This window comes from Heterodontus francisci, unplaced genomic scaffold (assembly GCF_036365525.1).
Source record: "Heterodontus francisci isolate sHetFra1 unplaced genomic scaffold, sHetFra1.hap1 HAP1_SCAFFOLD_222, whole genome shotgun sequence".
Taxonomy (NCBI): domain Eukaryota; kingdom Metazoa; phylum Chordata; class Chondrichthyes; order Heterodontiformes; family Heterodontidae; genus Heterodontus; species Heterodontus francisci.
This window is the reverse complement of record NW_027141699.1, coordinates 3059227-3076716: the sequence shown is the minus strand read 5'-3', so window position 1 is coordinate 3076716 and position 17490 is coordinate 3059227. Positions and strand designations below refer to the sequence as shown.

Genomic DNA, 17490 nt, shown 5'->3' with positions numbered 1-17490 from the left:
TTCCAGGTCAAGCTGTGCTACAAGGTGTCCTGGAGACATCTGAGATCACGCCATTGGCACCAGCTAGACCTTATCATCACCAGACGTACCACCCTCAGCAGTGTCCTCATCACTCACAGCTATCACTGCGCTGACTGTAACACTGACCACTCCCTGGTGTGCAACAAGGTCAGGCTTCAGCCAAGGAAGCTTCATCCATCCATGAAGAAAGCTCGTCCTCTGATCAACACTTGCCGAACCACTGACCCAGAAAGGACCCAGGAGTTCCTCAACATCCTCGATCAGGCTCTTTCAGACAACAATGCTCAAGGCCTCAGTGCAGTGTCAAAGTGGAATCATCTGCACACCACCATCTATAACTCTGCACTCACTGTGTATAGGAAAAGAGATGGGAGGAATGCTGACTGGTTTGAGGCTTATTGGACTGAAATGGAGTTAGTTACTGTAACTAAGAGGAGAGCCCTCAGGAACTACAAACAAGTCCCCCGCAACCAACATCTAGATGCTCTCGGAGCTGCCAGAAACAAGTCTCTGCAGACTGCTTGACACTGCACCAATCAATGCTGGTTAAAACTCTGCAACAGCATACAATCTGCTGCTGAATCCAAGGATGCTCGAGGGATGTATGAAGCAATTAAGAAAGCAATGGGCCCAGTAGTAACTATTTCAGCACCTTTTGAAGACAAAGAGAGGGGTGATCATCACTGAACCTAACAAGCAGATGGAAAGGTGAGTGGAGCATTACCTTGAACTCGACATAACGGAGAACATTGTGATTGAAGTAGCTCTCAGTGCCATTCCAGACTTCCCTGTCATGGAGGAACTGGACAGTGAGCCCACCATAGTCGAGCACAACAAGGGCTCAAAACATGCGTGATGCAAACATTGTCACCTTGTACAAAATTAAGGGGGATCGCAGTGACTGCAAATATTATCGGAGCCAGCTACTCAGTTCCACTCAGCTGCTCGATCCCTTTCCTCCTGCAAGTTCCTTTGCTTCAAGTATCCATCCAATTTCCTTTTCAAATCATTGATTGTCTCTGCTTCCACCACACTCGTGGGTCAGTACATTACCACTCACAGCATAAAAAAATTCCACTTCACCCAAGGATGGGAAATATTTATATCTTCTATATTTAGCGTATTCTCTATCTCTATGAGAATAGAATGGCAGTCAACATGAAAGGGAACCCAAAAATCTTCAAGCAGCATATAAATAATAAGCAGGTAGTAAGCGGTGAAGTGGGCCCCATTCGGGAAAAAGAGGGTAATATATACTTAGAGCTGCAGGGCAATGTTAATCTAGTTAATGAGTATCTTGTATCAATGATCACTAAGGAAGTGGAATTTGACAAAATATCAGTAGAAGTGGAGAGTGTAGAGACAATGGAGAGGGTACAAATTGAGAGAGGGAGGTACTTAAAAGTCTGGTTATGCTTCAAGAAAATAAATTACCTGGTCCGGATGGCTTTCATCCCAGGTTACGATAGGAAATGTGGATGCCGACAATGGAAGGGCATGCTGTAATCGTTCCAATCTTCCCTGGATACGGGAGAGGTGCCAGAGGATTAAATAGTGGCAAATGTGACGCCGTTGTTCAAGAAAGGGTGTAAGGATAGTCCGGCTAGCTACAGGCCAGTTAGATCAACAGGGAAAAAAATAAACAGTCACTTGGAGAGGTTTGAGTTAATTAAGGAGAGCAAGCATGGATTTATAAATGGAAGTTCATGCTTGACTAATCTAACTGCATTTTTGATGACCTGACAGACAAAGTTTATGAAGGGCATGCAGTGGATGTTGTTTATATGGATTTTAAGAAAAGACGAATAAATGGGTGAATAACAAAATTGAGGTTCATGGAATAGGAGGGTCAGTGTCCAATTGGAAAGAAAATTGGCTTCAGGACAGAAAACAGCAAGTAATAATAAAAGGCTCTTTGTCAGACTGGAAGGTAGTTGACAGTGCTGTTCCCCAAGGGTCACTGCTGGAACCACTGCATCTATTCTGCCCAGTTCTCTCAGAATTTAGTATGTTTCTATGATACATTTAATTCCCTCATCTATATCATTAATATATATTGTGACTGTCTGGGCTCCCAGCACTGATTCCAACAGTACCCCACTAGTCACTGCCTGCCACTCGGAAAAAGACCCGTTTATTCCTACTATTTGTTTCCTGTCAGTAAACCAATATTCTATCCCTGTCAGTACCTACCCCCCAATCCCATGTGCTTTAATTTTGCACGCTAATCTCTTGTGTGGGACCTTATCGAACGTCTTCTGGAAGCCCAAATACACACCACATCCACTGGTTCTCCCTTATCTATTCTACTAGTTACATCCTCAAAAAATTCCTGTAGATTTGTCAAGCATGATTTCCCTTTTGTAAATCCATGTTGACTTTGTCTGATCATGTCAATGTTTTCCCAGTGCTCTGCTATTACATCTTTCATAATGGGCTCTTGGCAGCACAGTGGCGCAGTGGTTTGCAGCGCAGCCTCACAGCTCCAGCGATCCAGGTTCAATTTTGGGTCCTGCCTGTGTTGAGTTTGCAAGTTCTCCCTGTGTCTGTTTGGGTTTCCTTCGGGTGCTCCGGTTTCCTCCCACAAGCCAAAAGACTTGCAGGTTGGTAGGTAAGTTGGCCATTATAAATTGCCCCTAGCACAGGTAGGTGGGAGGGAAATATAGGGATAGGTGGGGATGTGGTAAGGATATGGGATTAGTGTAGGTTTAGTATAAATGGGTGGTTGATGGTTGGCACAGACTCAAAAGGCCTGTTTCGGTGCTGTATCTCTAAACTAAACTAAATTTCCCCACGACTGATGTCAGGTTAACCGGTATATAATACCCTGTTTTCTTTCTGCCTCTTTTTTTAAATAGTGGAGTTCAATTAGCTACCCTCCAATCCATTGGAACTGTTCCAGAGTCTATAGAATTTTGAAAAAAGACCAGAAATGCATCTGCTATTTCAAGGGCCACTGCCTTAAGTACTCTGGGATGTAGATTGTCAGGCCCTGGGGATTTATCGGCCTTCAATCCCATCAATTTCCCAAACATTCCCCACTGATTTCATACAGTTCCTCCTTCTCACTAGACCCTATGTTCCCCAACATTTCTGGGAAATAATTTGTGTCCTCCTTTGTGAAGACAGAACCAAAGTAAGTATTTAATTGGTCTGCCATTTCTTTGTTCCCCATTATAAATTCCCCCTTTTCTGACTGGAAGGGACCCACATTTGTCTTCACTACTCTTTTTCTCTTCACATATCGATAGAAGCTTTTAAAGTCAGTTTTTATGTTATCTGCTAGCTTACTCTCATACTTTATTTTCCCCTTCTTAATCAATCCTTTTGTCCTCCTCTGCTAAATTCTAAACTGTTCGCAATCTTCAGGTTTGCTGCTTGTTCTGGCCATTTTATATTTCTCCTCCTTGGATCTAATACTTTCCTTAATTTCTTTTGTTAGCCACAGTTGAGCCAACCTTCCTGTTTTACTTTTGCACAGACAGGAATGAACAATTGTTGTAATTCATCCATGTGCTCTTTAAATGCTAGTCATTGCCGATCCACTGTCAACCCTTTAAGTAACGTTCCCCAAACTATCATAGCCAAACCCCCGCCTCATACCTTCATGGTTTCCTTTGCATAGATTCAGGACCCTAGTCTCAGAATCAACTCTCTCACTCTCCATCCTAATGAAGAATTTTATCATATTATGGTCGCACTTCCCCAAGGGACCCCACACAACAAGATTGTTAACTAATCCTTTCTCATTACAGAATACCCAGTCTAGGAGGCCTGTTCTCTGGAGGTGTTATACACCTCTATCAATTCTCCACTCAATCTCCTTTGATACAGGCAGAACAGCCCTCGCTTTTCCAACCTAACCTTGTAACTAAAATCTCCCATCCCTGGATCCATTCTGGTAAATTTCCTCTGCATCCTCTCAAGGACCCGCACATTCTTTCTAAAGTCTGCTGAGCAGAACTGGAAGCAACACTCCAATTGGAGCCTAACCAGAGTTTTATAATGGTTCAGCATAACTTCCCTGCTTTTGTACTCAATGCCTCTATTTATCAAGCCCAAGATCCCAGATGATTTGCGAACCACTCTCGCAATATGTCTTGCCACCTTCAAAGATTGATGCACATGAACCCCAAGTCCCTCTATTCCAGCACACTCTTTAGAACTGTGCCATTAAGTATATATTGCCTCTCCCTATTCCTTATGCCAAAATACATCACCTCACACTTGTCACTATTAAATTCCATCTGCCACCTGTCTGCCCATTCTGCTAGCCTATCACTGTCCTGTTGCAGGCAGTTCATTTCATCCTCACTATTTGCCGCTCCTCCAAGTTATGTGTCATCGGCATATTTTGAGATTCTACTCTATATTCCAAGATCCAAGTCACTTATCTTCAGCAAAAAAAGCAGTGGTTCTGGCACTGACCCTTGGTGAACACCATTTTCGACTATCCTCCAGTCTGACAAAGTACCATTTAATAAGACTCGCTGTTTTCTGTCCTTAAACCAATTTTCTATCCAATTGGATACTGACCATCCTATACTACGAACCTCAATATTGTTAACCACCCTTTTATGTGGTACCTTGTCAAATGCTTCCTTAAAATCCATACAAACAACATCCACTGCATTCCCTTCATCAACCTGCTCTGTTAGTTCATCAAAAAATGCAGTTCGATTAGTCAAGCATGAACTTCCATTTATAAATCCATGCTCGCTCTCCTTAATTAACTCAAAGCTCTCCAAGTGACTGTTGATTTGTTACCCTGATTATTCTTGCTAAAACCTTACTCACCACTGCTGTTAATCTAACTGGCCTGTTGTCACCCAGACTGTCCTTACACCCTTTCTTGAATAAGGGCGTCGCATTTGCCTCCGGCACCTCACCCGTATCCAGGGAAGATTGGAACAATTACAGCAAACCCTTCCGTTATCTGAATCCGCATTTCCTTTCGCAACCTGGGATGCAAGCCATCCGGACCAGGTGATTTATCTCCCCTAAACACAGCCAGCCTTTTTAGTACCTCCCTCTCTCAATTTGTACCCTCTCCATTGCCTCTACTCTCTTCACTTCGACTGATATTTTGTCAAATTCCACTTCCTTAGTGATCACTGATACAAAGTACTCATCAAGTAGATTAACATTGCCCTGCACCTCCAAGCATATATTATCCTTTTTGTCCCTAATAGGCCCTACTCAACCTCTTACTATCCACTTATCATTTACATGCTGCTCGAAGATTTTTGGATTCCCTTTCATGTTGACTGCCAGTCTATTCTCATGGAAATAGAGATTTATAAAATATAGAAGATGTAAGTATTTCCCATCCTTGATGAGGTGGAACTTTTTTATGTTGTGGGTGGTAATGACTTGGCCCACGAGTGTGGTGGAAGCAGAGACAATCAATGATCTGAAAAGGAAATTGGATAGATACTTGAAGGAAAGAAACTTGAAGGAGGAAAGGGATCGAGCTGGTGAGTAGAACTGACTAGATTGCTCCGGGGAGAGCCAGCATGGACGTGATAGGCCAAACGACCACCTTCCATGCTGTAAATGACTCTGTGTTGTTTCTCAAATCCAATCCACTGGTGCTTGGTAAAGAATTTCACAGTAGAGTGTGCAACTGGAAAATCATAACAAAGGCAAGGGACGCAGAAGAAAACAGAATTGCTGAAACCCGGGATTGCACCAGGGATCTTTAGATCTTCAGTCTAACACTCTCCCAACTGAGCTATTTCAGCCCTACATTAACAATGGCTTGGTGTCCTTATTTTGGAAGAAAATACATACATTCAAGTTTTCCAAAAAATTTAAGAACACAACATGTGAGTAATATTCCCCATTGCTTTCTCAGTACTGATGGATTGTGAAGCGGGAGACAGCCAGAAGTGCCACTGAGCCGCACTGACACCGAGCTGAGAAAGAAATGAGATCAAATTCAATCTTTCATCGTGAGATGCTGCTGAGAGGTAAGAGTCCTGAATCAAAGCGAGACTTGCTCATTTCAAACACTCCCTGTACTCTCTGCTCATGAAGCCTTAAAAAAGGGAAAAACAGAATGGCACTCAAACTCACAACCCTGCCATTAAAAGTCACATGTTCGACTGACAGAACTGTCACTTCCACTCGGTCTCTTATTGGATGGATGCAACTCCAACGCAGGGGTGGCATTCAAATCCTCCCATGGGTCCACATGTCAGACTGAGTTCCATGTTGTAGACTCAATCAAATGAAATCTGCTCAGTTCCAAAACTATCAGCGAATTGAAGCTGATTACGATCAACATCATCAGAGGTCAACACTACCTGGTGAAAGAAGACACTCTGAAGAAGGATCCACAATTATTCAAAGGCATCGACAAAGTGAAAATCAAGAAAATCAATGAGTCAATGCAAGCCAAAGAACAGAAACACTGAGGAATTCTATTCTATATCCGAACCCAGTCCTGTTGTTTTTGGAGTCAGGTCTCAATTACTGCGACAACTTTATCTACCCACTTGGCTTTCTGTGCATTTCGTTCATTTCAATTTTGCCGACAAGCTCTTTGAATCCAGTTGTCTGGTCCTCAAGCCAGCTCCGTATGGAAGTCAATCCACCTTCTGCAAGGCTGAAGCCATTAGATAACCTTCATCTAAAAATGCTAATCGGCCAGGGCCCGTCCAGGATTTGAACCTAGGACCTCACGCATGTTAACTAACCATACAACTCTAAGCAAGAATCATACCCCTAGACCAACGAGGAACTGCCAAATGAAGCTTTATTAGCTGCTGTGGAATTTCACTGGCACCCCACAGCCAATGATCCATTTTTTTCAGATCAAAGCAACATCCTGGAAATGCTGAAATAAAAACAGAAAGTGCTGGAAATGTTCAGCAGCTCTGGCAACATTTGTGCTGAGAGAAACACAGTTAACGTTTCAGGGCACTCACCTTTTGTTTCAGCCATCCTTTCAGACTGCTTCTGTCCATCCAATCTCACTTTCTATTCTTTCCACTTTCTAACCACTCACTACGTAAATACATTTCCCATGAATTCATCTTTCCTTTATTATTGACAGTTTTATATTTCTGGCCTTTGCTTCGGACACCACCACAAGTGTCTCCATCTACCCAATCAAACCTCTTCGCTATTTCCTCACATTGCAATGTTTCTTTAACCCTGACAGACTGTGGAGTTCTTGCTGCTTGATTGCAGTTCTTGCTTCCCGCCAGTAGATGTCACCTCACTCCAATACAGTGAAGTTTACAAATCTGAGAGAGACAGAACAGGAAATAATTGTTCACATTATAGTGAATGTATGCGATTTAGAAATACTAAGAGTGAAGACGAGTTATTATTGCATTTTGTCAAGCTAAACATAAGTTATAATGTTGTAATAAATCCGTCACTCTGTTGTCTTGACTGTGAGAGTGACCAAGAGTCATCGGGTCACTGAGTCATTTGTGGCACAGAAGGAGGCCATTCGCCCCATCGAGCCCATGCCGGCTCTACATGGAGCGATCCAGTCAGTCCCACTCGTCTGCTCGATCCCCGTAGCCCTGTAAATTTATTTCCTTCAAGTGCCCATTCAAATTTTGTAATCATTGATTGTCTCCACTTCCTCCGCCCTTGTGGGCAGCGAGTTGCAGATCCTTACCAATCACTGTGCAAAAATGTTCTTCCGCACATTCCCCCTGTATCTCCCTCTCTCTCTCTCTGCCCCTGTCTCTCATTTTCTCTGCCCCTGACAGTTGCAGAGAGCGAGAATTCTCAACTTTGTGGTTAGTCTGCTTTTAAAAAATCGCAGCCGTCAGTTTCACAGCTGACAGGTGCTTTGAGCAGAGACAGCACTTCCGAAACTCGGACAAGCTCTGGTTTTTCTGGAGGGCTTTTAAAAGAAATCAGAACTGCCGGAAAGCTCCGAACTTGTCCGAGGTTCTGAAACGTTGTCTCTGCTCTGAGGACCTGTCAGCTGTGAAACTGACGGCTGCAATTTGATTGAAAGTCAGACTGGTCTGGAAGAAGATTCCAATGGGAAATTTCTCATCCCTGAAATTATCAATCACGGACCTCAAAAACCTTTAACGCGGACACTGGTGTCCATGTACAGACATGTTGCCAACCCCTGTTCTTCACAGAGACTTACCAATCACGCACCGATCAACGGTAACAAATAATTTGACTTCTTTTTTATTGAAGACTGACAATACTATATGCAAGTTACAGGAGATCTCTGCAGGCACATCTTACTGAGGATCAACACATCTCCTGCTCTGTGTCACATACTGTATGACATCACTTCCTGAAATGATGATGCACACACATAAAGCAAAATCACAATATCCCCTTTTTCCTTGGCTGGTGCAGACATGATGGTTTCAAATAATTTAGGAATGATTAAGACAGATAGTAAGAGTTTCGATAGATATTTAAACAAGAAAAGAGTTAACAAAGCGAGCATTGGTCCTTTCGAAAGTGAGTCTGGGGAATGAATAATGGATAATAATGAGATGGTAGATGAATTGAAGAGATATTTTGCATCGGTTTTCACTACTGAGGATACAGTAACATTCCAGTATTGGCTGTAAGTCAGGGAATGGAAGGGAAGTAGGAACTCAAGAAAATTACAATCAACAGAGAAGTGGTACTGAACAAATTGTTGGAGCTGTGGGCTGACACATCCCCGGGTCCTGATAGACTTCATCCCAGGATGTTAAAAAAGTGGCTAATGAGATAGTTGATGCGTTAGTTTTAATTTTCCAATATTCCCTAGATTTGGGGAAGGTTCCTTTACGTTGGAAAATAGTGAATGCAACTCCTTTATACAAAAAGGGAGGGAGACAGAATGCAGGAATCCACAGGCCAGATAGCTCAACATTTGTCTTAGGGAAAATGTTGGAAGCTATTATTAAGGACAGCAGGGTATTTAGAAAAATTCATGGTAATCAGGCAGAGTCAACATGGTTTTGTGAAAGGAAAATCATGTTTAACCAATTTATTGGAGTTCTTTGAGGGAGTTACATGTGCTGTGGATAAAGGGGAACCGGTGGATATATTGTACTTAGATTTCCAGAAGGCATTGATAAGGTACTACATCAAAGGTTATTGCAGAAAATAAAAGCTCATGGTGTCAGGGGTAACATATTGGCATGGATAGAAGATTGGCCAGCTAACAGGAAACAAAGAGTAGGTATAAATGGGCCATTTTCTGGTTGGCGAGATGTAACTAGTGGAGTGCCACAAGGATCAATCCAAGGGCCTCAATTATATACTATGTATATTAATGACTTGGAGGAGGGGGGAGAGTGTAATATATCCAAATTTGCTGATGATACAAAAATAGGTAGGAGGGCATGTTGTCATGAGGACATAAGGAATCTGCAAGGGGCTAGAGATAGGTTGAGTGAGTGGGCAAAAATTTGGCAGATGGAGTTTAATGTAGGAAATTGTGAGGTCATGCACTTTGGTGGGAAGAATCAAAAGACAGACTATGATTTAAATGGAGAGAGACTCCAAAAAAGAGGGATCTGGGTATTCTTGTGATTGAAACACAAAAAGTTAGCATGCAGGTGCAGCAAGTAATTAAGAGGGCAAATGGAATTTTGGCCTTTATTGCTAGGGGGTTGGAGTTTAAAAATAGAGAAGTCTTGTTACAACTGTACAGGGTGTTAGTGAGGCCGCACCTGGAGTATTGAGTACAGTTTTGGTCCCCGTATTTAAGAAAGGATATACTGGTATTGGAGTTCAAAAGAGATTCACTCGGCTGATTCCTGGGATAAAGGGGTTGACTTATCAAGAATGGCTAAACAGGTTAGGCTTTGTACATTAAAGTTTAGAAAAATGAGGGGTGATCTGATTGAAATGCATAAGATTCTGAGGGGGCTTGACAGGGTAGATGTTGAGAAGATGTTTCCACTAGTGGGGGAATCTCGAACGAGGGGACATAGTTACAGAATAAGGGGACAGTCATTTAAAACTGAGATGCAAAGGAAATTTTCCTCTCAGAGGGTAGTGAATGTCTGGAATTCTAACCCCAGAGAGTTGTGGAGACTAAATCACTGAAAGCATTTAAAGAGGAGGTAGATAGATTTTTTAAATATTGGGGAGTTGAGGGCTATGAGGAGCTGGCATGAAAGAGGAGTTGAGGTCTGGGGCAAATCAGCCCTGATCTTATTGAATGGCGGGGCAGGCTTGGAGGGGCTGAATGACCTACTGCTGCTCCTATTTCTTATGTTCTTATAAGGGAGCTACAAAGAGATGTAGATCGGTTAAGTGAGTGGGCAAAGACCTGGCAAATGGAGTATAATGTGGGAAAGTGTGAAATTGTCCACTTTGGAAGAATAAAAAAAGAAGCATATTATCTAAATGGTGAGAGATTGCAGGCCTCTAAGATGAAGAGGGATCTGGGTGTCCTAGTGCATGAATTGCACAAGGTTCGTAAGCAGGTACAGCACGTAATTAGGAAAGCTAATAGAATGTTATCGTTTATCGCGAGGGGAATTGAATACAAAAGTAGGGAGGTTATGCTTCAGTTATACAGGGCTTTGGTGAGACCACATCTGGAGTACTGTGTACAGTACTGGTCTCCTTGTTTAAGGAAGGATGTGAATGCATTGGAGGCAGTGCAGAGAAGGTTTACTGGACAAATACCTGGAATGGTGGGCTGGCTTATGAGGAAAAATTGTATCAGCTTGGCTTGTATCCGCAAGCGTTTAGAAGAGTAAGAGGCAACATGATTGAAACATATAATATCCTGAGGGGTCTTGACAGGGTGGATGTAGAAAGGATGTTTCCCCTTCTGGGAGAATCTAAAATTAGGGGTCACTTTTTAAAATATGGGATTGCCCATTTAAGACACAGATGAGGAGAATTCTTTTCTCTTAGAGGGTTGTGAGTCTTTGCAGTTCTCTTCCTCAAAAGACGGTGGAAGCAGAGTCTTTGAATATTTTTAAGGCAGATGTAGATAGATTCTTGATAAGCATGGGGGTGGTCAGGGGTAGCTGGAAATGTGGGTAATCAGTTCAGCTATGAAATTATTGAATGGCGGAGCAGGCTCGTAGGGCCGAGTGGCCTAATCCTGCTCCTAATTCATCTGTTCATATGCTTGTATGTTTGTATAGCTTTTAGTTAGGGCTAAAATGAGCAGATTTAAAGAGCAGGGGAGTTTAAATCAATCTCCATCAATTAGTCTAAAACAGGCCCAGATGAGGGGCAGGATTTTGTATTCCCGCTGCCGGGAGCAGTGGCAGTTGCGAACATGGCAACCATTCCCTCCGTTATCTTCTATGTACAATTAGTTTAGTGTATGTTACCTGGATCCACTGCCCTCCCCCAGCCACACCTGCTGTTTGTTTTCTCAACGAAGTTGATCCGGCCGAAACTGAAGAGCTCAGCTGTCGATACTTCAATCTCTGATCCTGCTGTCTTCACCGCCCAGAGTGTCTGCGGCCACGGCGTGCGGTAAGTCCATTGAGGAGAAGAAGGAGCAGCGGGACCCTAGGGAAGTCTTGAGAAAAGGTGCCCCGAACACCCAAAAAATCCATGAACGGCCGCAACTTCAAAGCGCCCGCGGGAGATGGCTCGGAGAGCATCTGCAGTGTACTGTCGGCAATGCGGTATGCCTTTATTTAAACCACATCAAGAACATTTAAAGGAATATAAAACACAACTTTCTGGATTTTGCACCAGGGCTGTACTAAATTCACCATGGATTTAGTCTGTGAATGATGTGACTGGCTGCAGTAGGAAATGTGGCAGTTAAGGTGGCCACTTCTCGAACATTTTTGCCTCAGAGTCTTTCCAGAGGCGGAGGAAATGGCTTATTACCTGCACCTGCTTTCCTCCCCTTCCCCTTCCCCCCCTTTCCACCCACCTTCCCCTTCCCCCCCTTTCCACCCCCCTTCCCCTTCCCTGCTCCACCCTCTCAGCGCACCCCCTCACAACCCCGTCCCAGCCCCCGCCTCGCACCATCTTCCCCCGGCACCCCCTTCCCCTGCACCCCCATCCCCTTACAGCCCCCTTCCCAGATCCCCCTCGCACCCCCTCCCTCCACCCCTCCCCCTCGCATCCGCTCCTCCCACCGGCATCATCCTACCCCTGTTTAGGGGCCCTAACAACCTCACTGCCTTGTGGGTGTCTCGGGAGAGACCATGGCTAAGGGAGTATACCCTAACAGAAAATCTGGAGCGGAACTCCGTAGGCGGTCATGTGTCAACTTTGGCATGTTTCTTGCATTTCCTGCAGCCATCCCGGTGCCAAGCGTCGTGCTCTGCACTCCTTTGGACCCCACCAGAAAGGCCGAGAGGGGGGTTTTGACGACTGGGCAACTCTCAACCTCCAGAAATTCACCCAGGCATGCACCATGGAGAGGTCACTCCATAGTTGCCTCACAGCGACTGAAACAACATAGAAGGCAGCAGTTCTGGGTTATAAGTCCAGATAAATTGGCATAGAAACTGGGCGACACGGGTTGCTTTTGTCGGTGGGAGAGGTCATCGCACCTCACTGGTCAGCTACCGCCCGCCTCAAACCGGGCAGCCCTCGGTCAATAAGGTTCTGTCCCGCCACAGTCTACCTGCTTCAATGGCTGCTTGGAGCTCAGGGTCATTGGCCGAAAGGTGGACTGATACACTGCACCAAACAACACAAAAAAAGAAAAGAAGGTACCAGCCCTTCGCTTTGCAAGCTGGAACGTCAGAACTATGTGTCCTGGCCTGTCGGAAGACCTTACACAAATCAACGATTCTCGGAAGACCGCCATCATCAGCAACGAGCTCAGAAGACTCAATGTCGATATTGCAGCACTTCAGGAGACACGCCTCCCCGCAAGTGGATCTCCAGCAGAGCAAGACTACACCTTCTTCTGGCAGGGTAGGGATCCTAAAGAACCAAGACAGCATGGAGTGGGCTTCGCCATTAGAAACCTCTTGCTCAGCATGATAGAGCCTCCCTCAAATGGCTCGGAACGCATACTGTCCATCCGACTGCTCACCACCTCTGGTCCAGTACACTACTCAGCATCTATGCTCCAACACTCTGCTCCCCACCTGAAGCTAAAGATCAGTTCTCCGAGGAACTCCATAACATCATTAGCAGGATCGCCAACACCGAACGCCTATTCCTGCTGGGGGACTTTAATGCCAGGGTTGGGGCCGACCATGACTCATGGCCCTCCTGCCTTGGGCGCTATGGCATTGGAAGGATGAATGAGAACGGGCAGAGACTGCTTGTGTTGTGTACCTGTCATAACCTCTGCATCACCAACTCGTTCTTTCACACTAAACCCTGTCACCAGGTTTCATGGAGGCACCCAAGATCGCGTCGTTGGCAACAGCTAAATCTCATTGTCACGAGGCGAGCCGCCTTAAGCAGTGTTCAAATCACACGCAGCTTCCACAGTGCGGATTGCGACACCGACCACTCCCTGGTGTGCAGCAAGGTTAGACTCAGACCAAAGAAATTGCATCATTCCAAGCAGAAGGGCCGCCCGCGCTTCAACACAAGCAAAACCTCTCACCCACAGCTGTTACAAAAATTTCTAAGTTCACTTGTAACAGCCCTTCAAAACACTCCCACAGGGGGTGCTGAGACCAAGTGGGCCCACATCAGAGACACCATCTATGAGTCAGCTTTGACCACCGACGGCAAAAGTGCGAAGAGAAATGCAGACTGGTTTCAATCTCACAATGAAGAGCTCGAACCTGTCATAGCCACTAAGCGCATTGCACAGTTGAACTACAAGAAAGCCCCCAGTGAGTTAACATCCGCAGCACTTAAAGCAGCCAGAAGAACTGCACAAAGAACAGCCAGCCGCTGCACAAACGACTACTGGCAACACCTATGCAGTCATATTCAGCTGGCCTCAGACACCGGAAACATCAGAGGAATGTATGATGGCATTAAGAGAGCCCTTGGACCAAACATCAAGAAGATCGCCCTCCTCAAATCTAAATCAGGGGACATAATCACTGACCAACGCAAACAAATGGACCGCTGGGTTGAGCACGACCTAGAACTGTACTCCAGGGAGAATGTTGTCACTGAGACTGCCCTCAACGCAGCCCAGCCTCTACCAGTCATGGATGAGCTGGACATACAGCCAACCAAATCGGAACTCAGTGATGCCATTGATTCTCTAACCAGCGGAAAAGCCCCTGGGAAGGACAGCATGACCACTGAAATAATCAAGAATGCCAAGCCTGCTATACTCTCAGCACTACATGAACTGCTATGCCTGTGCTGGGACGAGGGAGCAGTACCTCAGGACATGCGTGATGCCAATATCATCACCCTCTATAAAAACAAAGGTGACCACGGTGACTGCTTCAACTACCGTGGAATCTCCCTGCTCAGCATAGTGGGGAAAGTCTTTGCTCGAGTCGCTCTAAACAGGCTCCAGAAGCTGGCCGAACGCGTCTACCCTGAGGCACAGTGTGGCTTTCGTGAAGAGAGATCGACAGTCGACATGCTGTTCTCCCTTCGTCAGATACAGGAGAAATGCCATGAACAACAGATGCCCCTCTACATTGCTTTCATTGATGTCAACAAAGCCTTTGACCTCATCAGCAGACGTGGTCTCTTCAGACTACTAGAAAAGATTGGATGACCACCAAAGCTACTAAGTATCATCACCTCATTCCATGACAATATGAAAGGCACAATTCAACATGGTGGCTCCTCATCAGACCCCTTTCATATCCTGAGTGGCGTGAAACAGGGCTGTGTTCTCGCACCCACACTTTTTGGGATTTTCTTCTCCCTGCTGCTTTCACATGCGTTCAAATCTTCTGAAGAAGGAATTTTCCTCCACACAAGATCAGGGGGCAGGTTGTTCAACCTTGCCCGTCTAAGAGCGAAGTCCAAAGTATAGAAAGTCCTCATCAGGGAACTCCTCTTTGCTGACGATGCTGCTTTAACATCTCACACTGAAGAGTGCCTGCAGAGTCTCATCGACAGGTTTGCGGCTGCCTGCAATGAATTTGGCCTATCCATCAGCCTCAAGAAAACGAACATCATGGGGCAGGACGTCAGAAATGCTCCATCCATCAATATTGGCGACCACGCTCTGGAAGTGGATCAAGATTTCACCTACCTCGGCTCAACTATCACCAGCAACCTGTCTCTAGATGCAGAATTCAACAAGCGCATGGGTAAGGCTTCTACTGCTATGTCCAGACTGGCCAAGAGAGTGTGGGAAAATGGCGCACTGACACGGAACTCAAAAGTCCAAGTGTATCAAGCCTGTGTCCTCAGTACCTTGCTCTATGGCAGCGAGGCCTGGACAACGTATGTCAGCCAAGAGCGATGTCTCAATTCATTCCATCTTCGCTGCCTCCGGAGAATACCTGGCATCAGGTGGCAGGACCGCATCTCCAACACAGAAGTCCTCGAGGCGGCCAACATCCCCAGCTTGTACACACTACTGAGTCAACGGCGCTTGAGATGGCTTGGCCATGTGAGCCACATGGAAGATGGCAGGATCCCCAAAGACACATTGTACAGCGAGCTCGCCACTGGTATCAGACCCACCGGCCGTCCATGTCTCCGCTTTAAAGACGTCTGCAAACGCGACATGAAGTCCTGTGACACTGATCACAAGTCGTGGGAGTCAGGTGCCAGCGTTCGCCAGAGCTGGCGGGCAGCCATAACGGTGGGGCTAAAGTGCGGCGAGTCGAAGAGACTTAGCAGTTGGCAGGAAAAAAGTCAGAGGCGCAAGGAGAGAGCCAACTGTGTAACTGCCCCGACAAGCAAATTTTTCTGCAGCACCTGTGGAAGAGCCTGTCACTCTAGAATTGGCCTTTATAGCCACTCCAGGCGCTGCTCCACACACTTCTGACCACCTCCAGGCGCTTACCCATTGTCTCTTGAGACAAGGATGCCAAATAAATGTTTGTGTCAAGCCCAAGATGCCATATATTTTACTAACCACTCTCTCAATATGCCCTGCCACCTTCAAAGATCGATGCAAATGCACCCCCAGGTCCCTCTGTTCCTGCACACTCTTCAGAACTGTGCCATTAAGTATACATTGCCTCTCCCTATTCCTTCTGTCAAAATGCATCACCTCACACTTAACAGTATTAAATTCCATCCGTCACCTCTCTGCTCATTCTGCTAGCCATTCTATGTCCTATTGCAGGCGATTCATGTCATCCTCACTGTTTGCCTCACCTCCAAGTTTGGTATTGTCAGCAAATTTTGAGATTCTGCTCCGTATTCCAAGATCCACATATTTTATACGTAGCATGAAAAGCAGTGATCCCAGCACTGACCCTCGGGGAACACCACTGTCTACCATCCCCCAGTCTGAAAAGAAACCATTTACTACAACTTGCTTGTTTCTGCCCTTAAGTCAATTTTTCTAACCAATTGGAAGCTGACCCTCCTATTCCACGAGCCTCAATCTTGTTAACCAGCCTTTTATGTGATACTTTATCAAATGCTTTCATAAAATCCATAGAAACAGCACCCACTGTATTTCCTTCATCAAACTTCTCTGCTCCTTCATCAAAAAATTCAATTAGATTAGTGAAGCATGATCTGCCTTTTACAAATCCATGCTGGCTATCCTTACTTAACTCAAACCTCTCTAAATGTCCATTGATATTTTCCCTGATTACCATTTCTGAAACCCTACACAGCATTGATGTTAAATTAACTGGCATGGAGTTGCTTGGACTGTCCTTGCACCCTTTCTTGAATCTGGGTGTTATTTGCCACTCTCCAATCCCCTTACCTGGGGATGATTGGAAGATTATGGCAAGCACTTCCTGGAGGGTGTCTGGAGCGGTGGCAGACCTGCAAGGAATCAACTACCGGGGAGTGAATAAAGTGAGACCCAGGCTCGCGGCCTTCAGCTGCCTGGACGGGGGTCGGAGAGGCAGCGGATCCAGCGAGGAACCACAATTCAGGGAGAATGAGAAGGTCCTTGTGAGGGGACAGAGAAGATTAAGTTGCGGGTTTATCAGTTTATAAACACGTGCAGAGCCAAGGAACGGTGCCGGGGAAGATCCAATAATAGAAAGCTGCAATCGGTTGTCAGGCAGGAGTGATTAAATGACAGAAGAGATGATAGTGCAAAGCAAATAAAAGGGGAACAAAAAGTAGCATTTGTTAAGCATAAACACCAGGAGTGGGGATCGAACCCACGCAGACATTCGTCTATTGGATCTTGAAACCAACGCCTTAACCACTCGGCCATCCTGGTACATTAGCCAAATAATGAAAATGAAATTTAATGTGATCCGGGTGCCATCTAGCCTTTTCCAAAATCCAATTGTGAAGCCTCTCCCATGCTAAATTGGACCCTTCATCATCTTATCAACCTCAATCAGATCACCCCTCAGTCTAGGTTTCTCTAAGGTGCAGGGTCCCAACTCTTTTAGTCTAACTTGATAACGAAGATGTCTTATGCTGGGAATTAGTTTAATGTCTCTCCTCTGTACCCTTTCCAAGGCCTCAATATCACCCATCATGTGAGGAGACCAA

At 45.3% G+C, this 17490-nt stretch overlaps 1 non-coding gene across 1 annotated transcript; it reads right to left on the bottom strand.

Annotated features, from left to right (window-relative positions):
• Positions 1-17126: 17126 nt before the first annotated feature.
• trnal-caa (transfer RNA leucine (anticodon CAA)) lies at positions 17127-17209 on the bottom strand. The gene has a single exon. It is a non-coding gene; the product is annotated as a tRNA-Leu (tRNA).
• Between the last annotated feature and the right edge of the window lie 281 nt (positions 17210-17490).